Raw genomic sequence first — 25,088 nt, forward strand, 5'->3', positions numbered from 1 at the left:
AAAAAAAAAAAATAGCATTAATATTATAGTATACTACTATATATAATAGTATTATAATAATTATCCATTGCCAATCAGATTTTTCATAGAGTGTGTCATTTTAAAGATACTCTTAGTGTAGAATCTAAATCCTGAAGTATGCTGGATTAACTCCAGAAATCGTCATTTATATGACGACCATGACATGCTTTTATTTTAAAATGTTCACCGGAAGGGCATCTGGTGTCAGGAATAGATTTTTTTCTTTTTTTTCCATTTGCAAATGCTGTTAAGCAGCGATTTTTCATGTTTGAATTGTCACCTTTTAACCGCAAGTTTGCGTTTTGGAGAAGAGTGCCAATGTTTTACAGCAGGCTAATGTAGGTTGTCTTTTTTCCCATTAGGCTTAATATAGCAATGCTAACGTTTACAGTGTTCAATACAGATGTGTTTCCTTATTTTGTATGTCTGAACTTTAATTCTACGCCGTGTTGATGACCACTAAACATCTGTGAAAAGAAGTGGAGTCTCATGTGTCATCAACACGCACGCAGATATGTATGCACGCATGCACATGCATTAGGGGATAAAACGCAGCCGTAAAAACTACCAACCTCATTTTTATAACTGCGATAAATGGACTTACTGCATATCGATATACTGATATATATATATTGAGTTACGATCTGCCAACTTGTTGTCTCCTGTCGTCTTCAAAAATTACAACTGGGTGACGGCGCCTTAGGTGTTCATTCACGGCTGACGTGCAGCCAAGCTTGGCATTGAAGAGACACGACACAACGGTGTACCCGCCTTTGTTTTGTTTTTTTTAAAATAAGTCAACATTTTGGTCACTCCTGTGGACTTTTTTGGCTTTGTGCTGCTTTCCCCTATTGCAGTGTTCACTAAATCCGGACCTCGGTGCCACTTTTCCTGTCGTGTTTTTCACGTCTCTCTTCCCTAACACACCTGAATCAAATGATTATGTCATCAGCAACCACTCCAGAAGCCTGATAATGCTCCTGATGAATTTGATTCAGGTGTGTTGGAGGAGGGAGACATGGAAAACACGACAGGAAAAGTGGCACCGAGGTTCGGATTTAGTGAACCCTGCCCTATTGCATACAGAGCGTCTGCGATTCTCAACTTTCCACGCATATAATTTTTTAACCCTTCATCAACCGTCAATGGCATGTTTGTGCTCATCGGCGCATTTACCTCAACGATGACGTCGACTATGTCGACTAGTCGGGACAGCTTTAGTTTGGATCATAACATGCATTAGAAAGTCAGCAAAACATTGATCATCGTTTTGCAAAGTGTAAGGGGATGTTTGAAAATGCCTTATTTTGGTGCAACTTAAAGATAACCAGTCAGCTTTCCTGAACACCTACAGAAATCAGAGAATATTTTGAATATATTTAGATTTGACAACTCTAAATTAAACAATGGTTCAAAACAAATAATCTCATGGCAAAGTAGCTGTCAAATAAATTTAAACAGTGATTATCTTTCCTAGTTTTATCTCTTCAGGTACAAAGGAGAACCAATATGCTGAACCTGTCTCTCAATCAACCTAACTATATTTACAGAGAATACAATGTTATGGCTCCTCATGTGTCTGAACCATATAATGGCATGGCAAGTGCAAAAAAGGAAAGCCCATTTACATCTTAACCAAAGTCGCCAGCCTAATCCTTTCTTTCTTGGGCAAACAATTAACCTTATGCACTAGGAAAAGCAATCCCAAAGTATGGAAGACCTAGCTCTTGGAAGGAAAAAAACTTGATTAGTCACCTCAAATACTTTCCATATTCAATAGCCTTTTTCAAGTAGAATGCTTCTTGCAGGTTACCCTTGTCCTCTCCACCACGTCTGAGTGTTTGCTTATATTATTAATACTACGCTTGAAGGTCATTTAGCCCAAATGCAAGGAGGTAGTACTACTAAGTATGCAAAGGCGACTTCTGTTGTTGTTTACATATTTGTGGGGATTATGATTGAGTGTTCAACAGCTAATCACCCACAGTGTTGTCAGTCATGCAGTTCTTGCTACAGATGTACTTGTACAGATTTAATATATCCATAGGTGTACTGAAAATAAACACAGTACAAACAAGTGCGAGTCCAAACCAGGTCTATACAAGTAGATTAGAGAAATTCATGGTTGTGTTTTGCAAAGGTTCTGTAAAAGTAGAAGTGCTCAGGGTGAGACCAGCTGTGGTGCAGCGATACGAGGACTGACGTGCATGGAATTAACTCAGAACATAGACAATAATTATCTTCAATAGAATTAACACAAGCAACCACACAGTAAGCCAAAAGTGAGCATATTAAAAAAGCAAAATCCAAAAGTGGAGGCATAAGGAACTGTTTGCTGAGCTGTCTAAATTGGTACAGTATAAAAGGTTTGGCAACAGTTTTTTCGCTCAAAATTAAACACAGGGTGCACGCTGCTTACCCACCACACCGCCAATGGCGAATTGAAATGGCCGGCGAGGAAAACATTTTCCGTTCTCGCCATGCTTGCGAGTGGAAATTTGGCAGCTCTTGCCTGAAATGTCTGAAAAAACACATCAAAGAGCCCCACAATTCTCCATACAGCCAGTAACGTATATAATTGGCTACAGTATGTAAAAAAAAAAAAAATTCCCAATCCAATTATATTGCTCATATAGCATAACATTGTCCTACCCCACCCCCTCCTCCAGCTACAGTTCCCAATCCAGGATAGGTGCACCTGTTTCTTCACTGTTAGCTATTAATGCCATGATTGTGACCACTTTAGTTGTTGTTGGTGATTTAGTAAGAGATTATTAATGTAATCACCAGAAACACTGAGAAAATGGGTAACAGGAGACTCGACACGATTGAAGAGAATAGCGATCAGTGACTTCCCATTACCTGTTGGTAGGGCACGCTAACAGGTCTCTTTCCTCATCAAGGTGTGCATGGAAACACGCTGAATTGGTTTAAATTGAGGGATTTTGTGGATCCGGAAAGTTTCCTTCAATAGTTCATTGTAAATTACGAGATTTCCGTTTTCTATCCAAAATTTTCCATTCATTAGCACAGACAACCTATGTGTATTGCTCGAAAATACTAGCCTCTCGATGTAAAAAAAATTTACCCCTCTTGTTTTTCTATTTTTTTCCCTTTATTTTATGTTCTTTAAACAATTAAACATATTATTCATTATCAAAATGTCATCTTAGTTTCTGTAATTTTTAGTGTTGCATTATAGATTTAAGGTGCATCAATTTATTTTATATTTATTTATTTAATATTCATTAATTAAAGAAATTGCAAAACCGCGATTTTTGATTGTAGTCCGATAATACCAAGTTTACGTGCTCAAAAAATAATAATAATCGCACATCCTGCGATAGAACTATGGCGCATGCACATATCGCGATGGCGATATTCAAACGATATATTGTGCAGGCCTAGTTGGGACACATCTGACATAGTGGAATACCTGTCAAGTTGTACGGTTTCGGCGTAATTTTTTTTTCGTGCTTCATGCATTACGTTTTTTTTTTCCCACGTTCGGATTTTGTCACCGTTTCAGCAACGAGACAATGTCCGTTACTATGTTGGTTCAATGACGCGAGAAAAGTCAGACACTGAGCGAGAAAAGTGTTTGTTGTGACGCTGTAGCAAACGCGATGCTAGGCTAGGCGGCTCCAATATTTCCTGACTTAGCCAACAGCCTACAATCTACGCCTAGATATCACATGCTTATAGAACTACATGCGAAATGACAGACGGCGGCGTTAATAAACAGCCGCCATTTTGAAGCAGTAGATTTCTCAGAAAGGCTCTTTTGTAGTGAACCTTCCTAGCGAATTTAAGTAACTTTTTATCTAAAATACTCCTAAATTGGCATAATCTTGACTTGAATCTATCTCTAGATGATGAAACTGTTTTAAAACTTTAACTTGTCGAAAGTAGACAGAAGGGAGCTAATGCAAAAACGGTAGCAATTTTAACAACTTTAACAGTTGATTCACAACATTAAATGATTTCCAAACATAGCAAAGGTTACTGTTTTGTTTTTTTTTTATTAAAAAAAAATATATATATAGATTAAATTTGAGTAATTATGATGTAGCTGAAGATATTGTTCTTTGATTGCACCAGGTTATCTGTTACAATATTACCAATAAATTAATTTTATTTTAAAGGTTTAGTTTTATTTTTGTTTCATATTGCACGCTATATACAACATTGTAAGATTACCATAGTCACCAATTTGTAAGGGCATACTTCACTATTTGTAAGATTGCCAACGGCCTCGGGTTGACAGGTATGTAGTGGTATGATCCAAATCCACTAGCACGACAAGGAGAAACATGATGAAAAGTGTGTAAAAATATGAGAAAAAAAACATGTTAAAGTCACCAAGGATACTGAAGAAGGTCAAATTCTTGCAAGACAAATATACTAAAGACCACAGGTATGCGTAGGCATGTTACGTCATTTTGAAAATTGCTGCTATGCTATCATTATCTTATAAACATCATTAAAAAGATCTTAAAATTAACTTTCCAATTATATATTGTTGATAAACCTGCAAAAGAAATTAAGATCATGAAGAACTTTTTAATCAATAATTGTTTCCTGTATTCAGTCTTCAACACAGGAACAAAAGTAAAGGGTATAAAGGCAGTCAATGAATACAGCCAACAACATTTATCAAATTAATGCCCGGTTTTGGTTTATTTTGAGTGTTTCTATCTTTGTAATATTACACAGTAATTTAGCTACATCAGCCAAGGTTTCCTTTCTTCTTTCACAATCACACCATGATATTTTACTGTGATTAATAGTGAATGCTTGATATTGCATTTAAGAGTTCGAAACGATTGAGCATGCTATTGGCAGCAAGTGCGAACTTGCAGTGAAGGCTGCCTTTTAAAGGATTTTATTTATATCATGGTTTTCATCAGACTATCAATCAGATAAGCACAAAATTAATGATAAATGGCTGAACTGGCAGTGGAAGAAAAAAAAAAACACATTACTGAGCTAGAAAGGAAATCGATTGCTCCCATTAGAAGGAAAGAGTGCAACTGCATGAAAGTCATGATTTCTTTTATAGACTTCATCCCAAGTGCGTGGGAAGTGAATGTAGTTAAAGAATTTGGGGGACACCAGTATCAAATAACAAAGTGCACTGAAATGAGTCAGATGCAAAGATATGCAGAAGATTGTCATGTTCTGACAGACTCAAGTCAGCAAAAATCAGCAAAATCAGCTCTTTGAATTCATCCCAGGTTTGTTTAATCCAAATGCAAACTAGTTCTCATTTTGAATGCTGACATTTTAGTGTTCAGTGTCTTGCCCGAGAATATCTCGACAGCGGACAGTGGATAGCCGGTATTCAAACTGCTGACCCTTTGGTCACTAACGATAGGGCTGCCATGATTTATAGACAAATTGACAACTAATCGAATATCAAATCAATCACAAACTGTTAGATGATTTTCCAAATCCTTTTTAGTAACATTAAATCTTCCAGGGTTTCCCCTGCAAATAAAAGATCGGGGCGCACCGCCGCACCAAAATAAAAGCCGCCACGCCTTGCAAATGTTTTTTTTTTTTTTAAAGATCCATATTAGTTCAGAATTGTTATAATTTAACATGTCGTCTAAATGAATATATGAAGCTCATTTCTACGCACAATTTGCCAAAAGTCGTCTGAAATAGCACGTCAAATACAAATTGTTCCTTTACACCAGTGGTTCTTAACCTGGGGTTCGATCGAACCCCAGGGGTTCGGTGAGCAACTCTCAGGTGTTCGGCGAAGGAAAAGAAACGCAGAGCCCTATTTTCCTAAGCTGATTAAATCAAAGCAAAGTGGCGTTTTAGACCAGATTTTGTATTGGTTTGAGCTATTCCTTAATCTGTTGGGAGGAAGAACTGGTTTGCTCAGTGGTTGACTCGCACTTGGTATTAGGGTATACAAGACACCAATGGGCTGTGTGGTCTCAAATTTTGATTCGTTTATAAAACTTGCTGTCAAAATGAAAATTCTGAACGGGAATTCATTAGCTTGCTAGCTTAGATATATCGGTTTTGAATTTGGGGGGGGGGGAAAAAAAGCTTTATTATCCAATTGTGAAGGGTTCGGTGAATCAACATGCGAAACTTGTGGGGTATGGTACCTTTAGCAAGGTGAAGAACCACTGCTTTACACGCTTTATTTTGAAAAGCGCATCAGTTCTCCTATTGAAAGCTTGCACCTGAGTACGTCGGCGCGGAGATGGAAGTCGGGAGAAAAATCCACAGAAAGGCATTTGAAGTTAATGAATGTACCGTACTTCTGGTTTAAGCCTGTGAAAACGACCTTAATATTCACATTGACGTAACTTTTAAGTCCTTTATGGCGTGTCTTTGACCCGAATTGTTGCGTCCTAGCATAGCATTTGTTCGGCGCTGATGTCACTCGTTGTAATATCAGATTCAGAGTATTTTGAAGTACAGTATATTGGAAAGAGAAAAGTTTGTGAAGACGAGGGTCCGCAAACAAAATGACCATTACTGTTGTGGTGATCTAGACCGTCATGTGCCAAAATATTTAATCAGTGTCTGAGGCTAATTAAATACAGTATTTCGGAACGTGAGGCTCCTGCTCCCAGGTGCCCTTCAGTTCCTAAGGTATTAGCTGTCACATTCAGAGGAGTAGAATAAACCAAATGGTTATGGCAAGCGTTGTATTTCAATGTTGACACGCAGATCAGGAAGGCACAGTCCAGAGTAGAAGAAGTCTCAACTAATCAAAAAAGCAAACAGAGACCCAGCATGGACAGAAATTGCTGTACCACACAAATCTAGGATAGTGTTAAGAATCCTGCACCTATTATTTTCAATAATCATAATTATATTATTTTACCTTATATTGTGGTGTTGAAAATGTTTATTGTCTAAAACCTGCAATATTCCTTATCCCAAAAAAATTCAAAACAGACGGCATATTTGCATTGAAAGAAGTATTTTTTTATCTCATGGAAACAAATCATTATATGAATTTGCACTAACATTTAGATGAAAATGGACTGATCATCTGTGTAATGAATCAGATACTGTATTTGCAAACAACTGCTTTTGCTTTGGAATGCAATAATACAAAACTTGATACAACCCCCCACCATACCCCCCCCCCCCAAAAAAAAATTGACTGATAAAATGAATAGGCTTAAGCACTATGCTTATAGTTGTTTATCCTAAGCAACTGTGCTGAGCAAGGCCTATAAAAAAGCATGGAATAATAATAGCATGCTACCCACACAACGGTGAATGTCTGGGCTTTGAGGAAGAATTTTTGATGGCTTCATTTGGCCTCGGACATTATTCTGGGTCGACTGCAACTCTCTCGGTAAGATCTCCTTTACAAGCACTTTGGCTTTAGGAAGACAAGTGAAACAATGAGAGCAATCTGTCAAAAAGCTGTGTGTGTAAGCATTAGGAGGTATGGCGTGTGGAGGTTTTACTTAGACTGTAGCTACATCCATTTGGTTTCCTGTCATGAGCACAGACAACACAAAAAGGTAATGGAAGATCCATTCTGACAGGGATTATGGAAATGGGAACAGAAGCCAAATGGTGCAAAGCTAACACTGTTACCCAGAATGAAAACGGTATTACGACGCAAGCTTACAAATTGAAACCCGGCAAGAGAACACAAAGACAAATATCTGCAAACTTCACCTTGAGGCTTGGAGCAACTCTTTTCGACTGTGGCGCATTTCCTTTCACATGAGCCTGTTGGTAGGTACATGCCATTGGGGATGGGATAATTAGCGCAATCTATTTTAGGGATCTGTGAAAGCGCTGGCAACTATGCATCGTCACCACTAAATATTGTACATAAGGATTGAAATAACATGTCTGGTACAGGGTTGCTGTAAGCTCTAAACATTTTTCCCCTCTTAACTTTCCACTTTTGAGAGGAGGAGCATGGATCGTGTTAAAAGACAGAGGTGGTGGTTGGTCTTGGCTCTTTGGATCTGCAAATAACACCATAATCTGTTCTAATCATATTAAGGGGGACCTGCCTGGGCAAGGGCCATGCAGACAAAGGCAAGATATAGGTAATATCTAATCTCCAAGAGGCCTTAATTTGGAAGTAATTAAGTTAAGGTGACCTCTATTTAGGATCTGTATGAATTCAAAGATCCCTCAAAGGCAGGAAGATGAATGGATGACATCACCTTATGTCAACCTTAATAAAGGCAAGAAGCCAGTAAAGTCCATCTTTAAGAAAAAAGGGTTGATGAAAGACTCAGTAGATATTCTGAAGTGTACAGCTTGTCATGTCAGCAGGGGGACAAAGGAATAAGGCTGTCTGGGACCATGTGCCCAAACCCTCGGGGGCTAAGCCAATGTTCTCGCTCTCCTAGACAGCCAAAATGGTATTTCCTGGAAAAAATGCAGGGAAAGGGACACTGGGCACACCACATGATGTATTTGGGGCATATGGCTTGTTTTTTCTGTTTATCCATCTTGGGATTTTTCTTTCAACTTTTACCCTAAATAATTCTTCTAATTTTCACACTATTAGGCGCACCTGACTATAAGCCGCCACCCACCAAATTTGGCACAAAAACAGCATTTGTTCATTGATAACCCACACTGGACTATAAGCCGCAGGTGTCCTCTCTGTTTTATGGGATATTAACACCAAAAGATATTAACTGGTAACACTTTAAGGCCAAATGAACCACCATGACGCTTTGAACCCATTGGTGGCAAAGCTTCATTGCTTCAACCTTCATTTGGCCATCACTGCTCCCTTGAGGGAGACAGTCAACCTCTGCTGCCACCTGCTGTCAACATTGTTGTTGTCCAACATGCCTCCTAGCATGCATTGCAGCGCTACAGATGGAAATGACAATCAAAATTCATGTTCCGTGCTAATTATTTCCTCAGTGACTGTTCCAGTTGTTTCATTATTTGCTAGTTATGGTATTTGGTATGACTTTATTTGATAGTGGCGCTATAAGACTGTCATCAGATAATCATAATTATGACATGACACCGTCGTGAGCATTAATGAATACTTATAACAGATGTGGTTTAGTGTTATTTGGCAAATTATCTCACTTTGGAATGGATGTAAAATATCCAAGCTAGACATAAAAAGAGTTAGTGACATAATTCATTGGATGACACTTAATGACATCTGTCATAATCTTTCAGTAATGCCCGTGATAGTGTCATTTTATTATAATGACGGTCTTATGACAGTATTATGACGTCGCTGTTAAATAAAGTGTTACCTATTAATCCAAATAAATCAACAAATAAGCCGCACTGGACTATAAGCCGCAGGATTCAAAATGAAGGAAAAATGTAGCGGCTTATGATCCGAAAATTAAGGTAATCATCTTATTTTCAGAGAGAAAATTTGAACTATATTAGTCAAGACAGATGCACACGGATGAGAAGGTCTCTTGATGTTATCGATATTTGTCGGGTTAGAATAACGTAGCAGGACATTCATTGCTAATTCTCCACAGGACACGTCTACAGAATACTGTGATCATACAAGCTGGTTCGTTTCAGGTATCATTGGCATAACAATGAAAACTAATGTTATATGTTGTATATCGTCATTTCCTCACCAGATGACAAGGGAATCAGCAATGCTCTCACACTCGTTTTATTGAAAGTGCAGTCCTGTAAAGAAAATGGTGCCATAAAAGTAGACCCTTGTAATCCACCTGTGCATCTGTGATGCTTTAACGCATCACTGGTGTAGCGCTGCAATATGCCACATGCTATGGTGGCAACCCCCATCACATTTGAGCTGTAATGTGCCACATATTCTCATGTTTGCCAATATAATTTATGCAAAGTTGTATACCGTATTTTTCGGACTATAAGTCCCACCTGAGTATAAATCGCACCAGCCCAAAAATTTGCAATGAAGAGGGAAAAAAAACATTTAAGTCGCACCTGAGTATGAGTCGCATTTTTGGGGGAAATTTGCTTGATAAAATCCAACACATAGAACAGATATGTCATCCTGAAAGGCAATTTGAAATAAAAATACAATGGAGAACATAACGCTTAATAAGTGTAAAGTATGATAATGTTACATGATGCATTAACAACGAAATGCGAACGTGGACGGTATGTTAACGTAACATAGCTATTAAAAAGTTATTCAGATAACTATAGCATAAAGAACATGCTAACAAGTTTACCAAACCATCAGAGTCACTCCAAAACACCAAAATAATGAAATTATATATACTATGTTAATAATTTCACACATAAGTCGCTCCAGAGTTTAAGTCGAACCCCCAGCCAAACTATGAGAAAAACTGCGACTTAAAGTCCATAAAATATGGTAAGTAATGACTTATTTTCGTGAAGATTCTGCGTTTATGCATTTAAAAGTATGAAATGTAATTATCACAAATCAAATTGCATAAGCAATTGCAATGTTTTCTGAAAAAAACGCAAATAGGTTTTTTGTCAAAATCAAGCAGCCCCTCCATTTCGACAGGGGTATGAAATGACTGCTAAAGAACTTTGACTCTTAAATTAAAGCTTGGCTTCTGCCGTTATCACGCAAAGAAGAGTTAAATGTATTGAATATGCATGTCGGTTAACGGTTTAAAAGTTTACCGTTAGCTAAACTGCTCAATTTTGTCAAACCGGGGGCATAATGTGGCTAACTAACATTCGCTTACATCACATTGAGAGCAGTATTCCATTATTTTATTTATTTATCTTAAGATTGGTACATTACTGTTGTGTATAAGTAGTTATCACATTTTATTCGTCAACTATTCAAAAAGTAACATCTTCTACAAAAGACGAATCCCCCGGTCCAAAACAAACAAACAAACAAAAAAATTGTGCAACAGGTGCAACTTGCAGCCAGTACAAGCGTTGTGGTGTGAACTTGGATGTTTAATTGGATTTCTATTTTCATATGGTATTTATTTCCATGTGTTAATTTAGCATACTTTTGGTGTTCCAAATATTTTTGTTTTGTTAAAAATGAAACATTTTTTTGAATGAGGAAAAAATGGTTTATCATTTATCTACCGAAATACGCACATTTTAGAGCTGCAATCTCAATACTGTGATATTTATGCTAGTCATCACATCGTCAAAATCTGATACCGTCCTATGCCTAATTTTGACTTTATTTCGCTACCGCTCTTTCTGCTCTGTACCGAATTGAAGTGTTGATTTGTGCATTGAAGAATTCTTGCATATCTGATCAGACCCCTGGAGCAGAACTGCAGTGGAACGGTATGGCAAAACGCATTGTATGGAATCATGAACATTTATTATGATGATTGTGATCATAGTTTGATTTCCTAAAAAGAGGACACTCGGCCGAGCCTCAAGATACTTGAATTTTACCCTAAGTTCACTCAAAGATTTAATATATTTAAAGTTTGCCTCCTCCGTCTGGATAGAAAATTCACTTGCATAACAAAATAATAGCTACATAACCAAAGAAACAAATTCAAATTCACAGAGGTTACTTAATAGGCTTTATTATTCCTAAAATAATAGAACAATAATAACATTAGAAAAAACTGGAATGAAATAATTATTTTAAAAAATATTGCCTCTGTAAATATTGCTTTTGTATTAGTGAATCCTCCTTATTTCAATCAACCTGCCTTCTATTCCTCTTGTGCTTATCTCCATTGCTGATTTCAATGATTACTATTAGTAGTAGTTTTTGCTTTATTTCTATTTTTGTTTTATTTTTATTTATTTATTTTTATTCTGTGATTAAATGCGATCTTTTGTCTTGGTTTTTACGTTGTGTTGATTTAAATGTGATTTTTATGGTTTTCATGTGATGTAAAGCACTTTGAATTGCCTTGTGTTGAATTGTGCTATATAAATAAATTTGCCTTGCCTTGCCTTGCCTTAAACAAAATAATGGCTGTCTTTTCAATTCTTACTGTACAATAATCTGAAATAATGTTCAAAATAATACCTCTTCTGTAGAAAATCCAGCTTTTTAAATAAAACTTTTCTTTTTCCAGTTAAATAAATGTACCGTAATTTCCCGAATATAACGCACTTTTTTCCCCCCAAAATCAACTTGTAAAATCATGGTGCGCATTATAAACGGGTACATGGATGGAGACAGATATATATATATATATATATAAACCGATTTTTTTTTTTAATTGACACGGCCACGTTGTGTGGAAGAAACGTATGCGGCGATCCGTTGCCGACCATTACGGTACATGACGTCACCATTTTGTTTCCGTGATACTTCACTCTGATCAGCTGAATGATTTCGTCTGTGTTAAATTCTGCTTTTTTCACTCTTCATAAAGCACAGAATTTAGTTTCTTGAACTCATTTGAGTCAACGTTTGTTGCAGCTCCGCAACTCGGACCATAACAAACGTAACAACAGACTTCCTGTGTGTGTCCGTCAACTGTATCTGTCCCTCGGGAAACTCAAACTCAAATAACAATAGTTCCTATTGTTACTGTCGTGTCGACAGGGATGAGCTCTCTCAGATTTCCGACTTACGTTCTCACTTTCATTTTACCGTATCAATCCATGGAAGAAACATTTATTCATCATGATGAAACAAGCAAGTTATAGAGCAGCCTTTAAAAGAAAAGTCACATCTGTTTTGTTTTCTCCTAGATTCTGGTAAGTTGGAGAAGTTTTCAAATCATATTATTACCGTAAATATTGTCAGTTTATGGTAATGTTTTGAACTACCAATATGCTATGCTTGTGCTGTGTTTCACCAGTCAGTAAAATAACATTTCTGTAGCTGTACACGAGCCCTGTTTTCTTGTATTCTATTTATTGGTGCTAAAATTAGGACGCGCGTTTTAAACGGGTACAATAGTTTTCCCTAGATTTTACAAGTAAATTTGGGGTGCGCATTATACACGGATGCACCTTACAAATAAAAAATAAAATGTGACTATGTGAGTATTTTTGTTCGTTTGTTTGTTTTTGCACTTTGGGAGACAATGGGAAACTGCTCCAATGTCTGTTTTCTCTGTTACTGAGCACAGCAGAACCAACCACTGGGCAGGCTCTCTGGGAACACATCACAGGCAGCGCAGTACCGTAGTATTCTGTGCAAAGCGTCAGTCGATTTTTCTATGAAAAGTAATGAAACCGGACATTTTCATGAATTTATACGGATGTAAAAAGTGGCCATGTCAAGGCAAAAGAGGATGTTTGGTCTCCCTATGATTGTGTATTCGATCCAGCTAAATGCAGCCATTCTACATCCTGTTGAATTTAGGCATTAAGGAAGCCCCAAAACAAGTTTAAAAGGTGTCATATACAGTATGTGATTGTAATGGCTTTGCGTCATATTTTTAAAAAGTGCCAATTCGTTCAATACTATTTGACAGTATATTCTGGAAAATATGTCAACAATTTAAAAGGGGGTGACATTGGGAGTAGAAACAGGTCATCCCAAAAACATAGCTGTATGCTTAACAGCATCTTATGCAAAACTAAGATTAACACTGCTACTGTGAGTGAGTTTACGGTTAGAATACAAATGTATACTTTAAGATTCAATTTGATTTAGATTTTTTGGCTATTGATTGAATTAGATTTCACATGTAAATAGTTTTATCCCAGTTCAATGAAATATATAGACCTGCGGGGAATTTTGAGGAATAAAACTAAACAACTTAGTTGTGCATCCAAAAGTACAAAAACATTAACAAAAGTCCAAAAGTAAACTACAAACTACAAATATGTTTTCTACACTATGCCCCTCCATCGCCATTTTGTTTCTTTTCGTTTGTATGCGACATTCATCCATGCAACACCAATTGCACTCAAGGCACCCCCAACTGTCCTGAAGGTGAATCGATTTGTGGAATCAATAATCAGTTGGTAAGGTAGTTCTGTTTTCTTGACACCAGACAGCTCCATGTCAAAACACAAGGCACAAATCACACCTAAACATTTTACAGTGTTTTTACGTCAGGATAACAATGACAGCTACGTCTTGTTATTTTTTGTTCCTTGTTTTTTCTTTAAAAATAACAACAGTTAGACACATCTTTATACATATTGTAAAATAAGACGTCTTGTTGTAACAAAACACACCTTCCAGTTTACCCTTTCTGATCTCATGCAGGATGTTACTGTAATTGTTCAAAAATATCTTATGACTTGTGAAATTCATAAAATAAAGATAAAAAAATGTATGTTAAATGTGAAAATGAGTTCTACAAAGTGGTTAAAACGGGTTTTAAATGGTTAACAGTATTAATATTCTTTGAAATCAACCCCTTCACACCTAAGCATGCTGCTGAAAGACATGACGTGTTCGCATCTCTAAACCAATAAATACAATGAATTTAGTTGCTATTGCCACTTCTGGGAGATTATTGGATGAAACTTTACCCATTGAAATCAAATCATGAGGTTTGCCTCTTAGCCTTTTTTGGCTGTTTGAAAATGGCTGAACAAACGCAACTTCAAAAAGGATAACGTAAAGTATAATTTCTCATTAAAAACACATTAACGTTTTTTTTTTTTTTTTTTTTTTTTGCTGGGCAAAAAAAAATAAAAAAATGCAGGTCTGAAGTGGTTAAAATAACTGTGAAAGGTGTGAGATATTTGCTCTGTTAGATGTGAGATTTGTGCTCTGTTAGTTTAGCCTCTGTGAGAGAACTGATCGGCGATCGACTAGTTGTGTCTGCCGAAGCACGAAAGAGGGAGAACTCGCCACTTTGCCTCATTGTCTTTTGAGCCATTGGGTGTTCATTTTAATATCCCGAATCCAGGTATGAAACACTGCAAAAAGCATTTAGATTCACGTTTGTAAATATTTCGAGATATAATTGTATTGATTTTCTGTGAATGTTAAGAACGTCAAATTGCTCTCTGGACTTTCTAAGTGAGTTCGCTAGTTAGGGATTTAAGTGGCCTCATTAACGGTCGATGTGAAGCTAATGTTTGGTCATTCGTGTTCATATTTATTGTCATTGATATATTTGGCAACTCTATCAGATGTCTAACAGAATTTTGAGATAAATGAACATGTTTATGGTTTTTGTTTGTGAAAACGGACAACTGTCGATGAGTAATTTTGTTTTTGTAAAAGAAAAACTTATGCACACTATTTACGATACTAATACTTATTTTTGATATGCTTTTCTTTTTGTGGACATTTTGTGTTAAATACAATTCTCTTTTGAGCCATTGACGGCAAAACATTGTTGTCTGAGTGTTCATTTTGATCTCCCTAATCCAGGTTGCAACGTTACAACTAGCATGTTGTTACTGGTTGAGGACTTGATGTGTGATTGCCTTCGAGTCTAATAAGAGTTAGACTTTAATCAGCATCACAACAAAGCTGCTAAAAATATTCCTATTTTTATCCGAAGACAAACAACACTGTATTTCACTCAGCTATCCACTGTGAAGCACTTTGAAATTTGACTGAGATTATCTTCCAAGAATACACATTCATTGTACGCAGTCAGCTAAAGGGTGTATTGTACTGGTAAACTGGCCATAAGAAAAGACTTGGAGCATATGATGACCATCGCTGAAATTTGCATGCATTATATGCTGCAAAATTAACCATCAATTGAATGATCTCTGTGAAATGTGTTTATGAAAACACTATTTAAATTACAGGTATTTAAATTTAAAACACGCACAAATACTTGTCAGGACGCATGCTACCGTAATTTTTTGTTTCTGTTCATTTAGCCTTGAATAGACCTTGGTACATACATGCTGTAACAAAATCGACCACTTGATGTTATCCCCAGCACGCTTGGCCAATCACACAGGTCTTGATTGCAAATGTGTGGACTTCATAGGGAATGGGGGGGTGGGGGAGTGGCACTCTTGTATTGTTGTAGGAATCAAATAGTGTTGCCATGACGACCTTCGAGCAGTGGCAGCTTCTATGCAGAAACCAGAGAGTACAAACCCCTTGGGACCCTCTCGGGACCCACTCACCTCCCTCCCTTCCTGTCTCCAGCACGGTAGTGGGGTGGGGGGGTTCACAAATATCCAACTTGGGATATACAGCAATGGTCACATATCACCAACTGAAAAGAAAAACTTTCCATTTGTAAGCCCTGGTTATTTAAAAATGCATTTAGTGTTCATTTGGGAGCGAGCACTTATATATAAAAAGCCCAAACAGGAGCTCGAGCCTGTTGATAGACATTTAGGAAACAGAGGGATGACAGAAAGGGAGGAAGGAAGAAGTAGTCCCACACCTCCAGTAAACACAAAATAAGCAGTTTGGTGCACTCACACTGTTACAGCACACACTAACGGGCTAACGCAGGTAGGTATTGTCTGCGGCATGGGGAGCTGCTGGCAGCAAGCCAACTAAGCCGTGTCACTGGACGATTCCAGCTCCAGTCCCTTGGCTGCACTGGGCTAAATTAAATGAATCTCTTTTGGTATTTCACTATTTCCTATGTATCACTACCACTATCAGAAATGCCTGATGTTTGGTGCTGGGACAACATTTTCACAAGATAGGTTGATAAACACAGCCAATGTAAGATTTCATTTTACCGATTACCACCATGGTGAATTGTAAATAATATTATATGCTGGATCCCAGGCACCCCAGTCCAGATCGCTGGTTAACTAGGAAAAGCATCCAGAAGGAGTTCTTCTGAAACTCTTTGATTCCAGTACTGTGGAATTATCTCTTCCTTCTGAGAGAAGTACCTTCAAAGGCCATTTGTTCCTTTGTGGCAATGTTGGGTCAAATGAAAATCCAGCATTACACTGGGGAGACAGAGAAAATTAAAAAAAAATAACTAGAACATTTGCTTGAGCTCATACTAACACTGAAGTTGTTACAGACTCACAGCTATCCATGGAAATGTTTTTGTAATTTCTACGAACACACAAAGTGTGTGAAACTAGTGCGCAGAAAATAAAATATGGTTAGTCATTTCATATAAATTGCTGAGTCTTTGCACATATTTTCAGCACCTACTGTATCGCATTTCATGGATTTAGAAACAACTCGAGAGAATTACTTTATAGGAGCGTTAAGGTTAATTGTAAGGATCATGTAATTCTATATTGTTTAGTGGTATGTTGCATACGGCCAGAACATAAAGACAAACTGCTGAATGATAGCAGAAGGTAAACAACACCTCTTTTCCATTTTCTATCAGAATTATGAGGATGGAAAGGATCAGAAATGAGATCATCAAAGGGACATCACAGACCGATGGTTTTGTGACACAGCTGGGTAGGCTAGATTGGGATGGTTTTGAAATGTGCTGAGAAGGGACAGTGGCTACACAAGCAAAGGGATGCTGGAAATGGAGGAAGATAAAACAGGGATAGTCATGTAAGTTTTTTTTAAGGAGGAGGCATACAGTATGTCTCTCTAAGAATTACACAATGAGATCCCTTAATATTAGGACACGGACAAAATCCATATTTTTTTGCTGTAAAAATCAGAACATATTTGAAATGAAACAAATTTTGCCTGAAATTGAAGGGTATAGTATTTTCATCCAAATCATATGTACAGTGGCGGAAATACAAAATTAGTATTCAGGAAATAACTCCCTTTTTACAAGAAGAACACATTAACACACTTTTAGACTCTATAGGACAGGATTTTATCCCTGGTGTTGCAACACGAGGACTCTATAACAACTGCCGTAGTCGGGAATTTTCCCTTCAATTTTCTCATCAGCAAGCAAACCGCACACTCAATCAAATTCACTTGGCCATTGCATAACACTCCATTTTAATGCCTTAAAAACTCTTTCATAGCTTGTGCTGTATGCTCCAGGTCATTGTGCATCTGCACTGTGAAGCGCCATTCAATAAGTTCTGAAGCATTTGGCTCAGTATGAGTAGATAATTTTGCCCAAAACACTTCAGAATTCATCACCAATAAATAGAAAGGAAAGGAACCAGTTCCAATTCCAAGAATATTTAGTTTGTTTCATATCAGTGCAGTGGTGTTTAGGGTTGAGAATTGTGTCTCGGTCCTAACATTTATACAACGCATGTGCCTGTAAGAGATTCTGATGGTATGATAACCTAAAGCCAAAATATTACAGCAATTACAGCTCTAAAATGTTTAACTTTGAGATATCTGGGTAAAAAAAAAAAATCAATTTAAGAGGATAGGATTTTTACTTTTAAAAAAATATTAGCAAATTGGAACAAAAAATATATTGTTAATTAAAACAAATGTAAAAAAATAACATAACTGAAATGTTGTAAATAAAACTAAAATAAATGCAGTCCTTTAGGTGAGCCTAAAGCCACAGCCACAGCTCAACATAATTACAATCATAACAAAATTAATTGAATTATTTTCCATAAAAAGCACGTGTGTATGACGCGTGTTATGTTCGCATTATACACACACTCTGTTCCTCAACACAGACAGTTGCCAGAGAGAAAAAAAACATGTTTTACGACCGCTAGACACACTGAACATGCTGGAGTGAACTCTCGTAGCTGGTGGGAAACGTTCATGACAGTGTTTACTAACCTTTAATTTTGTATAAATCAAAATCATATTGGAGCTATTGCCTCCTCCGCAGCCACCCTCCGCAATAGGGTGTCCCAGGCCCCCTATATAAAATCAAATATTAACAGATTCGGACTCGCACACCCCTTCATTGTATTCCACTTGCAAAAAGAACCGAGCACACGAAATTTCACTCCCATAGCTGGTTGCTAAGGCTTCCCTCATTGACTGGCAGTGGTTAACGTGTCGGTCTCGCACTCTTCTGACTAATGATCACCTCTCTCCCAGACCGATTGTCTATCTTGCACAATTCACATTGGACAAGGTGTTACATGCACTGGTGCAATACAACTGAAGTGCAATACAACTGGACAGTAGCAATACAACTGAAGACAGGGAAGTGACAGCTGCAATACTGGAAGCTGGCCTTGTCAGCCGTGGGGAATTGGCGGCGGTGATGTTCGACGACCTGAAAGATGAGCTGCCGCTCGTCTTCGTCCTTTGTCAGGCACTGGTTGAAGTCGGTCGCCAGCTTCACCGCTCGCTCGGCAACATCATTCACCGACTTCAGCTCGGACACGACAACTGGAACTTCCCACAGATCCGCGACTGTAGCTGGGAGAGGCAGCTTCAGGCAGTGGAGCAGGTTCTGCGACTTCCGGGTGATGAAGTCGCCCAGGTCAGCCCTCTTGAGTGTAAGGGTCCTCCTTCCTTCCAGCCGCCGCAGTTCCTTCTCTTTCTCCTGAGCCTCGTAGAGGTTGTGCAGCATCTTGGCCCTCTCCTCTTCCTCGGTCTTCGTTGAAAACATCGCCAGGGGGGCCAAGTCCTCGCTCAAGTACCAGCGATGCCCACGGAACTTCTTGAGAGCAGCCGAGTCAACTTCACTGTCAACAGCTGTGTATCTGTCCAGCTCCTCGCACATCTCCAGGTCGTTGACAGGTGCATCGACGGTCACTGGAGCTTCGAACCACCGCTTGAGGTAGACAGTCACTGCAAACACGTTGATCTTGCGCAGAGCTCTTGCTTCATGTGGAGTGAGTTGGAACTGCTTCCGGAAGATGTAGATTTTCAGCGAGTAGATAGATGCCTTTGGCCATCCATCGAGCCCGGTGATACACCCCAGGCCGGTTGAAGCAGACAACTTCTGTCCCGGGGCTCGTGAGGAAGAAGCGGGCGAGGAGTAGGAACTCGCGGTAGTCGTCCCTGTGGTGGGTGGTCTCCAGCTGGCTGTCGATAAACCCGATGATTTCGTCCTTCTTGAGACGCACCCACTCGGAGAGGTTGTCGTTCGGATCGTCGTCAAAGGGAGATGCCTTCGAGTGGTCCAGAAAATTCCATTCTGCTTTGAAGCGGACAAACAGGGAAATATCAGGGCCAGAGGATCGGGAGAAGAGGTCGAAGACAGCCGCGATGACCAGTTCCATGCTATGATCACTTGAAAGTGCGATTTTCTCGAAGTAAAGTCACATTCTATCAGAAAAAGACTTGCTTAAACCACCTCCCACGTGGTAAGCTTCCCAAATCCGATGAGTTTTTCAAAATCGGTGATATTTTGGGGGGAAATCCCCCCCCTTCGAGTTTCAGATAGCTTTTCTGGATTGGCCACTGCCAACACCAGGTCAATGCAACACCGCATACGTTCTATGCATGTGAGTGCAAATGGACAGTTGAAAACAGATCAGGATGACGCCCCTACCCGGCTGGCCCCTGTATACGGCATAGCAGACATTACATGTGCGCTGGGGGAACCCTAAATATTAAGCGATCATTGTGAATTTTTTCTCACAGTACTTTGGCAAGAAGTGGAATGCATTGAGAGGTTGTGCGAGATTAGTTTCCTGGATTTACTTGTTTGGGACACCCTATGTTTTACATGTCGGTTGGCCCACCTCCTTGAAGCCACGGCCGTCCGTAACTTTTCTGTAGCCGAAGTATTCCCATACCAGCGATTTCGTTTCTTCGATGGAGAAAAAGTTTAGGAGTTTCACCTCCTCCAGCCATTGTGTAGCACAGCAGACTCACGGACACTGAGCAACAACCGGTGGGGGAGGGTTGAGATTTGCAGCTGCAAACGAGGGATTTCTCCCTGAATTTTTGGGACATAGAAATACCTAATACCACAGGGACGGTATGACGGAAAATTTTAGCGATTTTGAAACCGTGACATTTTCATACCACGGTATACCTTGAAATTGGTAATCGGCACATGTCTAATTAATAAACTTGAGAATTTTGAGAAAAAAACAAAATACTCAAAGTCCAACATTTTACCTCACCAATATACAACAAGCTAAAACATGTGGACCCCCCCCCCCCCCAAAAAAAAATGGACGTTGGCATTCCTCACATTAACTGTATATCCCAGATGCAACATAAACAGAAGAGTACAAGTTTTACAACTATTTTTAAAGACCCAGTGCTATTTCCTTCCATAGCTGAATCATCAAAACGACCATGGAGTTCACTGAGCCCATTTCATTACTTTAGCCACAAAAACACATATCATCGCCTGTTGCGTACACTGAGCAAAAACACATAAAGCATCTTAAGAGAGGTTATTCTCTCAGTATGAAGAAACATGTTGACAGTTAATGACAAATGTGTCATTTCCCAATAGGTCAATTTGTGTTCTTCCTTTCTGTCACAATAAGGATGCAGGGTGACAAATACAGCATGTGTGGATTAGATTTAGATATCTCCACAGCAGAGTCACAACGAGTGTTAAACTTTCATTTACACCAGCCAAGTGTGGGTTGTTGGAGCTCATACAACAATTGACTTCTTTCACCACTTCTATGATAGATTTGAAGGTCAGTAAATATCACTGGGTGTATATCTCATGAGGGAAGGTCTTTGGACAAGCAGCAAAAAAAAGAATAATGCAAAATTTGGAGACGGACGTAAGAGCAAAAGTTGATCATGAAACTTTTGGATGGCTGCAATTTTCCAGTTGTATGGAAAATTATGATTTTACACAAGATTTCATTTTAGATCACGTTTTCTTGCTTAAATCTTGTAGTTTAGTATTTTTACAGAAAAAAAGATTGCTCTCTTTAGAAGCCTTCTGGATATTGGCAGGGCAAGACTGTGGTCTCAAACCTATGTAAACCTGCATTCTTGACTGGTGGTGAGAGTCAGACTAACTGAACCTTATCTTTTTCCTGTGGGGGAAGGTCCGGGGGGCTTTTAAGACACATGTAAACCAATGTAGGGTCATATGCATTCTAGCGTGGAGAACTGGGCCGTCTCTATAGCCTCTTTCAGACTTGTATCCCACAAAATTGCCTTGTTAGATGACGCGGGACTTATCCGTGTCATGGCTTTCAGACATGGGGAGATGTACCGGGAATTACTCTGGTTGGACACTTTCAGATTTGTCCCGTGTTGGCAACTTTGCGCTCTGTGCGGGGAACGATATTTTATAACCTGGACATTACGTCATTTTTGGTTGGTACAACAGACTGTCTCTTCCTCGGCTCCAAGATCCAGTAGTAATTTTATTTTGCTATGTTTTCAGTTTAATTTTGCTATGTTTCCAGTTTGCAATGTTGACAATTGCCATGTTTGTTTACCACTTTTCGTCTTACTCCGAAGAAAGAGGAAATGATGACCATCATAGACATCATTAGCTTTCGCGTTGTGACCCGGGAATTAAATGGCTGCCTTCACACATGCCGCGTCCTGGGTAAGTCCTGGACATGATACTAGGACGTGACCCGGTTAACGTCAGTGTCATCTCCGTGCCAGGCAACCCGGGAAATTGTCTTCAGACATAAGGGCTACCCGTTTAAATCATTTAACCAGAGTTTAGCGTATGTCTGAAAGGGGCTTAAATGTCATCATAGCTTTAATTAAGCATTCAAAGACAATTTTAGTTTTGATTGGAATGTCCTTTTTAACGAAAATTGCCAAAACACAGCCATCAGTTTTATTCTTTTTCTTTGATGGTCACTTTCAACAGGATAGCTCAGAATGACAAAACCATTTACTGGAAATAAACTTTGTATTTTTCCATATGTCGCATGGATGTGAAATAATTACTATTCTTAACAGAAGTTTCAAGAGCATGAAAAAGTGTCCCCAAACCTTTTGCTGGTAGTTTACGTCCGTATAGACAAAAATATGAGTGCATGCTTGTGGTAAAGGCCCAACATGCACCTTAATATTTTGTGATATGACGATAAAAAAGACGTTAAAAAAGGTTAGATTACAACCTTTCATCAGAAAAAAAAAAATTCTTTATTATTTTTTCCATTCTTTATTTATCAGCAGCAGTAAAATTAATAAAGTTTATTGAATTGAATTGAATTGAATTTAAACAGTGCTTTCCATCTATACTGTACAACAACAGCCAACTTTGAACTCCTTGTGGTGTCAGGTTCAGGTGTCGCATTTGTGTCTATGTCACCGACATTAGCCACATCACCTCTATCTTTCGCGATCGCGTCACTACTAAAGGCAGATCCACCGCTTGACGAGCTATGTGCCTGAGTTAGCTCCTTGCATTTTTTTGTCTTAGCTCAATTTCTGTTTGTGGTTGACAGGGGAAAGTGGCGTAACAATCTTTTTTCTTCTTCATAGCCAGTTTGTTGCTGCCTACTGGTAGAAAAGAGAACTGTTGCCCACTACTGGTCTGGAATTCATACACAGGATGGATCAGACTTTGATGTGGCGCTCCCATGGTAAAAAAAAAAGCAAAAGACGTCCATCGTCGATCATATGTCTTGGCAGTTAACGTTAATTAAAAAACAATAATAAAGTCAACCAACATCTTTGGCAGTCTATAAGTTAGGAGTTTCCCTCATCTTTGCAGATTTATTGTAGAGGGGATCATTTTGTATGTAGTCCAGTCATAGAACAATTCTTAAAAATAAATTTCAGATGTTACCACATTGCCCTCATGTTGAATGCTAGACAAGCCAATTGAATCCTTTCAACAACAAATGCAAACATTTGGTTGCTTTACGATCTAACCGAGAGTGTTTACCCCTTCAGTAAACCAAGCTATATTCACTAGCAGGAAAGGAGCCTCTCAGATATCCAATTCTACCCAGGCAATAGCAAGGTGTGAAAAGTGCCCTGTGCAACCATGAATTCCCCCAACCCCCATTACACCAGTAAAGGATTGGATGTGTTACCCTGTTTGGCACGGACACCTTAGACAACCCCTGCCATGAAATCTGCTTGTCTGCTAGGTTTGCAGGCCAAGAATATCCCACCATGCAGACACATGTGTCATTTCCCTTCCCCCTCCTGTTGCTTAGAATACCCAATCCCCCGTGCATGATCATTTGCATCTCATTATCCAGGGAAAACTAACACTTAATATGGCTGTGTGTCTGGTTTACAAAGACTCAATTCTGTGCTCATGAGCAAATTGCTTGGAGGTGCGAGCGCACTGGCACCAGTCTCCGAGTCAATGGGGGTTCAAGAACCTGCTGTGCCTTTAATAATGTCCAAGGCGATGGGGAATAAGTTTTTCACAAAAAAAAGCAAAAAAAAAAACAACAACAAAAAAAAGAAGAAAAAAAAGATAAATATGGCATCTACTAGGGGTGTAACGGTACACAAAAATCTCGGTTCGGTACGTACCTCGGTTTTGAGGTCACGGTTTGGTGTATTTTCGGTACAGTAAGAAAACAAAATGCAAAATATAAATGTGCTAGTTTTTTACTACACACTTTTGTGCTTTCAACAATAGGAACATTAGCCTATACAAAGCTAGAATTTAGCTCAAAAAGTAGCAGGTATTTAAAGATAATAATTCAACAACAATTTGCCTTTCAGACCCGCGTATTGGTCAGCTTTCTTTCTGAAACAAAGAAGGAAAAAGAAGTCCTGTGCTAAAGAGAAAAGCAATCCCAATGACAAAGATTTTAACATGTATTTTACAAATGAAATGCCACAATGAATCATTTTTTTTCTTATGAACGGTTTTCAAAAGCTTTATTGGTGGATTTTCTCAAGTTAAAGCGCCACACAGAAATTAATAAATTTAATCGTGTAAGCGGGATCTGTGTATTATTATTAATTACAGGTCATTTCAATTTATTTTATTTAAATGGGCTACTATTTATTATATTATTGTGTTTATATTTTACAAATGTGATGTATTATTTATTTATATTGTATATTTTATGTTGTATAACTTTAGTTCCTATGTGAATATTAGTTCCTACTTGTTTTATTGTGGTAGGAGGCTTTTGTATTGAACACGGGGCCGTGTTGGTTATTATTATAGCAGAGAAGACAGCAGTTAATCAACAAAGACAAGTCAACTGTGCCCCGATCTACCACTCAAGAGATCTGATGGACTTAAAAAGTGGGTTACGATTGCATATTAGATTAAAAATCGACCGGATCCACCGTATTTTTACACAAGTGACTTCCGGTCTGCCCGATCCTAGCTAGTAGTATTGACGCAGGAGGGCCACGTCTCGCGCCAAAAAATATACTCTGCCGTTCTTCTCGCGTGCGTCGCGTTGAGCCACTTCTGGGACGCGTCTAACACGCGGCCGCAATGCGACTGGTGTTCATTGGCTGATTGACTTTAACGCCCGCGTTTCACTGCGTTCTCGCGGCGACCACGTTGTCGCGCCGTTGACGTTTCTGGGTTATATAC

General features: G+C 38.6%; 1 protein-coding gene across 9 annotated transcripts in view; it reads right to left on the reverse strand.

The window, feature by feature from the left end:
• Positions 1–25,088, reverse strand: part of neo1a (neogenin 1a) — a 303,823-nt gene that overhangs the window by 230,862 nt on the left and 47,873 nt on the right. The gene's annotated exons all lie outside the window — the stretch shown is intronic.

Source organism: Corythoichthys intestinalis, chromosome 1 (genome assembly GCF_030265065.1).
Source record: "Corythoichthys intestinalis isolate RoL2023-P3 chromosome 1, ASM3026506v1, whole genome shotgun sequence".
NCBI lineage: Eukaryota > Metazoa > Chordata > Actinopteri > Syngnathiformes > Syngnathidae > Corythoichthys > Corythoichthys intestinalis.